The 6,681-nt window shown below is 46.4% G+C and overlaps 1 non-coding gene across 1 annotated transcript; it reads right to left on the reverse strand.

Moving 5' to 3' along the window:
- Nucleotides 1–823: 823 nt before the first annotated feature.
- Nucleotides 824–895, reverse strand: Trnae-uuc. Its single transcript has one exon. It is a non-coding gene; the product is annotated as a tRNA-Glu (tRNA).
- Between the last annotated feature and the right edge of the window lie 5,786 nt (nt 896–6,681).

Raw genomic sequence — 6,681 nt, forward strand, 5'->3', positions numbered from 1 at the left:
GAGCAAGTGATAACCAGGGATGGTGAAGATCTTGTGTCAGGCTGGAAAGTGCTGCAAGTGGGCGGGGAAAGCAGGGAGTCACGTGTTGAATAAGGGGAAGGTTTCCACCAACCAGGAATCTCCCAGCCATGCACTTAATTCTCACGACTACTTGCCAGAGTAAAACCAAGAATACGGAAAAACTTGCCCTTCCTCCGGCTGGTTAATAAGGGTTGCCAGCAGAGTTATAAGGCAGACAGCCACCCTCGGAGTAGACGCTGAAAGCAAGGCTTGCTGCTGAACACGTGATTGGTTGCAACAGGTATAGCCTGCCTTCAACCCCGGAAGAGTTTTCCCGGGTGGCTCAGGCGTGTAAATCTAGCTATTCCAGATTCTGAGGCCGGACGCTAGTGAGTTAAGGCTTGCTCGTGTTACAGAGTTCAAGGTCAGCCTGGGCATTTTAGTGAGACACTGTCTCAACATAAAAAAATTAAAGAAAGCCAGGATGAAGGTCAGCGTTGGAGTGCTTACCTAGCAAGTGTGGGGCCCTGGGTTCAATCCCAAACATTACGAATACTAATACATGTGCAGTACAAAAAGCGCTACAAGCGAATAATAATAAATTACAATAATAAAGTGGGTCTTGCAAGAGAAAGTGCTTTTGAATCTTTTGCAGTGTGGGCCTTTTTTTTTTTTTTTTCCTTTTGTAGACCATGCTGGCTTGAATTGCTACTTCCCTCTGCCTTTCAAGTGGTTCCTTCAATGCTCACCTAAAGAACGTGTATACAAGCCACGCAGACTAAAGAACTCACACCGTCTTCAGCACCCAGCTAAAGATCTCATGTTCCCACACCGGGAGTCGAACCCGGGCCGCCTGGGTGAAAACCAGGAATCCTAACCGCTAGACCATGTGGGAACTGATACTGGTAGTACCTTCTTGAAGAGGTCTCTTGTGAAGCTGGGGCAGATAGTCTCAAATCTGCCTCTCGGAGGAAACAGTGTAGGGGTACTTAGAGGTTAAAGAAACAGGGTGGTCTGGAGTGTGGGTAAAGGCGATTGAAAGCCGGGAAAGCCAAGTAGATGTGGTCTGTTCGTGCGCAGTCAAATCTTACTGCTTTTCCCTAGTGCGCATGCTCAGAGAACAGCAGCATTAGCTCTGGCTCTGAGTGTTGGTTCTGAGCGCGGTTCTGGTTTCTGACGTTAGAAGGTCTGCGCAACCTAAATCGTCTCTGAAAGCCAAATTAGGGAACCCGTCACCATCAGTGACCAGTTTGCCAGAGGTGCGCTGCCTAGATAGAGGAGCCAGAAAACCGATGATAACAGCAGCTAAGCAAAAGCAGGTGAGCGAGCAGGCTAGTGCGGCTCTAGCTTTCCCCAGAACTCACCGAAACCACCGAATCTGGTGTGCATGCTAGACCTGAAAAGGAACCTAGGTCTCAACGGCGATCTAAGTGCGTGCTCAGGTTGGACAAGCGCTAATGCTGTGCACCACAGTCGACATGAAGAAAAGTTAGTTTTAGCAACCACGATACTTGCAGGAGTTTCTTTCTGCTAACCAACTTTAAGGAATCAGGCTGGTCTGGTACCTCTTCATTTGCAAATAACTGAAATAAAACAAAATGTCTTCGAGACCCCATCTCTAGGCCTAATGAAGTGCACCACAACGTATTTTGAATAGTTTGTTGGATGCTTAACCAACCATTCGCTGACTCAGCGATTTAGTGGCTCTATGCGATGCGAAGTCTTGTGTGATAAATTATGGAATAGAGCGTTATTAAATTGTCACACTGCCTTGTATCAGATGCTGTCGCCAGGCATATTTTGGGCACTGCAATTATCACACTGCAAAGGAGAGGGGATTTCTGATAGCTGTACATAGATGCTTACTCCGAGAAGCGTGTCCGCCCCCTTCCCCTCCCCCAACTTCTGCGGCGCTGGTTTCTAAACCCCAGATTACTTGGCTGTGGCCGAATCAAGGAACGGATTCATAGGGGAGATGGTTAGGAGACTAATGTCTGCCATAGTCTGTTCAATTACCTGGAGCTGGTTAAAAATTAGTCTCTGGGCCCCACTTAGAAAATCAGTCTCTTGGGAAGATGCTTGGAATTTTAGTTTTCAATAAGGCTCTCAGGCAGTCTATGTATAAACTAATCTTTGTGAATTAACTGCTGTTTCCCATCAGGCGTAACTTCTGTTGATGTATGAATGAGAGAGCACATAGCTTCACACATACATGAATCTTGCATCTGAAGAAGTGTCTGATACAGAAATCTGGCGACTATTGTAGACTGCTAGCTTTTAAGTAGAACTGTCTCAGTATCTAATGTGCAGACAAAGCTGCTTGGAGTAGCCAAAGAAGTAGGTAAGTGTTAAGGAAATGTAGGTAAATTTAAAAACATTCATCTGTCATGTGATAGTAAGTGGCTTTGTTTGTTAGCTTGTTTGGTTGGTTTTCGCTATTAGGACTCCCCCCCCCCCCCCCATCTACAGGATGCAACTAGAATTTGAACGATTTGACGCAGTATCATAAAATTACCAGAAGGGAGCAGCAGAGAGCTACCAAATGGCTCCGAGAGGCATTTGTGCGCCAAGGTTATCAACCAGGCCGATGTTAACTTTGCAGCAAAGAGCTGGCTACCAGGGGAGTGTTTGCAAAGAACACAAGAACACTTCGGCATAAGCATCTCTAAGCCAGGAAAGCTGAGGGCAGGCGGCTGTCTCTCAGGAGAAAACACGATGCCCTGCTAGTGGGCGGGAGAGAGGAGCTACCATAGAAGACCGGATGGTAGCTGGCAAATCAGGAGCTGGGTCAGGGGGAGTGCTAAGAGTGGGCTTTTCTGGCAGCCCTGGGAGTCCCCAGCTCTTCCCAGGTAGCTTTCAGGACTCAGTGTTCCAATAGTCCATCGCTGTGGTAAGAGCAGGAAACAGTGGGTTTCCATCAGTGAACCACATAATTTAAAAAACAAGTTATATTATGATTATGAGAAAGCCTAGAAGCCAATCGCATGTTGAGAAACCCTGTGTTGGTGAGATCTTCCAGCTCTTTTTGGAAAATGCCTTTGCATTTAAAAAACGAACTTAAGGAATACAAGACAGTATGTGATTAAATACTGCAATTACAGTACAATCGATACTTGCTCTGGAAGTTTCTGTGAAAGGGGAGATCAATGGAGGCTTGAGTGGCCAAGGGAGGCTTCTTTAAGGAAGTGAAATTTGATCTGAGCCTTAATGGATGAGAATTGTTCAGTAAGGCCAGGAGGACATGAAGTGAGCCCAGAGGGTACCTTGTGTGTGTGTGTGTGTGTGTGTGTGTGTGTTGAAGGCTTGACAGGAGGTTACTGTACTTGTGTGTAATGTGTTGGGTGATAAAACCGACTTTTTGGCCATCAGTGAACTTTGTTTTTCCTGGATGTTTCCCAATGTGTTCTGAAGAACACAGTCAGTCCGCTTCCTTTAGGAATGGAGTGTGTCATTAACTTTGAAGAGGTAAACATGGATGCCACACACGCAGGACACAGGGGTTAACGGTGAGACAGTTTGAAGGGCACAGATGCCCAGTTTTTTTTTCGTATGGTCAGCTGGGGCATTATAATCTTGATTCTGTGAACATGGTATGGTTTGCTCAGTTTCTGTCTGGCTAAATACGAATATACCTAGTTCTTTATGACGATGATGAAAGGGTTAGCTGAGAACTCCGCAATGAGGAGAAGGTCTGGGTACTTAGACAGCAGAGCACAGAAGAAGTATGTCTTCTAACCACTCGCTGGCTTGTCATCAGCTCTCATGAACAGGCCAGAAGGGGGTCAGGGAGGGAGTTACGACTCAGCGTGTAGACTTTCTTTGTCTATCCTGCTGCCCTGGCCATGGTTGCTTTTTTTTTTTTTTTTTTTTTTCTTTTTCTACATAATCACCTGCAGGCCTCCCCCCTCCTCCGTCCCTGCTCTCTGGTGCTTGCTTAAGTCATTGTCTAAAATATCATGCCTTTTCCAAGTAAGCTGTGTAAAAGGGCTTCCTATTTTCCCAGGACATTTGCAAAACATTAGCTTGTATTTGGGTTAGAGACACAACGGAGCGTGTCTGACCAAGGTATGACGGTTCTATTTGAACCTTTTCTTGTTTTGCGTATATGCAGATGCGCGTGTGTGTGCATGTGTGCGCATGCACACCCACTTGTGTATACAGGTGCACATGATGACATGTGTGCATGCATGTGGAGTCCAGAAGAGGACGGCCTTGGGTGTCATTCCTCAGGAACTGTTCACCTTGTGTTTCGGAGGCAGAGCCTGATGCTCTTTGATTATGCTGGGCTGGCTGGCCAATGAGCCCCAAGGATCTGCCTGTCTCTGCCAACTCTGCACTTGTCCATCAAAGGCAGTTACTTTTTTTTTTTTTTTTTAATGTGAGATCTGGGGATTGAACTCAGGTCCTCATGTTTGCAATCACTTTGCTGACTGGACCATCTCACGTTTCTTTCTCCTCTTCTTCCCCTCTTCTCCTTTCTTTTCCGTGTCTTATCTCCTCCTCCCCTCCCTTCCTCCTTTCCCTTCCTCCTCTTCCTCCCCCTCTTCCTTCCTCTTATTATCTGAGCAACTTGAGAGCAAAATGATTCCCCACTGGTCATAATAGATCTCTGCAGCGATGCTTCTCGAGGGAATGGGAACGAAGGTAGAGGCGGAAAGCACACATGCACGCATGCATCACTGTGTGATAGAGTAGGGGAATACGGGAGACAGCAGCGAAATCACAGAAATCCCGAGAAATCCTCTCCACTCTCGGAGGTGCTTTTACTGAGAGGCATTGCTGTAACGTCCAGTTTTTTTTTTTTTATCTTTCCCTCTCTCCCCATCTCTGTAGGTGTTTTATAGCCTAACCATTTCTTTCTCTGCTGTTGGAGCAGGGGCGATGCCGTAAATCTTATCTGTGGATCCTTCTGGCAGGTCAAATCCCTTCCCGTTTGCTTCCTTCTGGGATCCAGGAGCAAGCACATTACTCACTGGGCAGTACCAGCATTGTACCGGGGAGTTCTCAGATAACACCTCTACATTTCTTCCTGACAGCGTGAGTTTGCAGACTGCTCAGAGGGAGCATTATTTAATTACCTAGATTCTCCTAGTGTGCTATGCATTCTTTTAAGAAGGTATTTATTTCCCTTAGACATCTGTCAGTGTGTCAGGACACACATCCATAAAAACACTGGAGGAAGAGACAAGGGAAATTGCATCTAAATTATCTGAGGTGCCACAAAACAAGCGGAAGTTTACATGCGAAGAAATTCATTCCCTTCCAGTGCTTACTATCTTCAAATGTGAGCAGTTATGCGAAGTTATAACTCTGTGGTCGGTCACAGTTGAACCTAGCTTTACTGAACACAGGCCAGCAGGTTTAATCATCTTTAAAGGACTATGAACCTTTTCTTCTGAATAGAACAAACTTTTGATTCTTGGTCTTCAGCCACTGCACGTCTTCAAAGTGGTGGTGGTGGCGGCATTAGGGGTGTGTGGCTGTGTGGCCTTGCCTGATAAGTTAGGAGTGGGATTCTTGGGGGGGCCATGATGTTTTTCTAGAACAATCCTGGTGTCTGTGGCAGAGGGACGGTGCTGGGATGCTGTGTGGGTTATGGAAGTCCGAGGTTGACTAGTTCCATCTGGGGAGTGTTCAACTGGCTGGTGGTTACTGTTGATATCTTCTGCATTTGTGCCCTCTAGTCTGGTCTCTCTGGCTGCCCTAGGTTTCCCTGTCAAACTCAGTTCAAAGGTTCCCGGGGGTATTGGTGCCTCTGTGGTCTAGTGGGAGCACCCCTCTGTAGTTGCCTCTGTGAGACTCCCCTGATGGACTTTCAGGAGACGTGGGAAACTGTTGAGACCATCCGAGGGAGCAGGAGGCAGCTTTGAAGAGCTTGCAGAAGCCCTTCTCATCATCCAGTTTGATTTGGGGCTGAGGGATCACCCTGGGACAGGGGCAAACCAAGACACATGCATTCCAGTACTGACAGTTCAACCTGGACACTCTTTTCTCCTTATGACATTTCCTCCACAATCTTCTTAAAACACTGCTGCTGTCTGGTCTGAAATCTAAAGAAGAGAACTTGAGGTACGTCTTACTTCCTTCTGGCTCTCTGTCCATCCCACCAGTCTGCCATTGCGATGGAAGAGACTTGACTTGACTTTTTCACTTCCCCAGCACTGAAATTTCTTTGACCTGAGTGAAGAGAGACTTATGGTGAGCTACCAAACACTCAGAGGTAATCTGCCATGGCATCTCCCTGAACATGTGGTCCCTGGATACACAGAGGCATCATCTGGGAATTCATAAGGGATGCAGTCTCAGGCTCTATAGGGTTCTCATGGATCCCAGGTGACTTCTGTGCACATAATGATGTGGGAAGCACAGAGGTGGGGACATGTATGATTAGCTGACTTTGCTTTTCTAAGTTGGGGGGAGTTAAAGAGATTTAAGAAATCCCCTTTCTCCGGATAAAGCTTGCTTCTATAAGCCATTAAGTTGCTCCAAAATCCCATTTTGGAGCCATGAAGCTGAGTATTAACTGTTTGTCTTTTTATATTCTTGGTACAGCCACCAGTCAACTTGCTCAAGGGAAATAAATGTTTCAGCTCGATCGCCGCAAGTCCAGTGCAAGGAAACAAGGGAAAGATGCTTAATCATGCGAAAACAACGCGTTTTACATTTGGGAAATAAAAAGCG

Source organism: Mus pahari, chromosome 10 (assembly GCF_900095145.1).
Source record: "Mus pahari chromosome 10, PAHARI_EIJ_v1.1, whole genome shotgun sequence".
Classification (NCBI taxonomy): domain Eukaryota; kingdom Metazoa; phylum Chordata; class Mammalia; order Rodentia; family Muridae; genus Mus; species Mus pahari.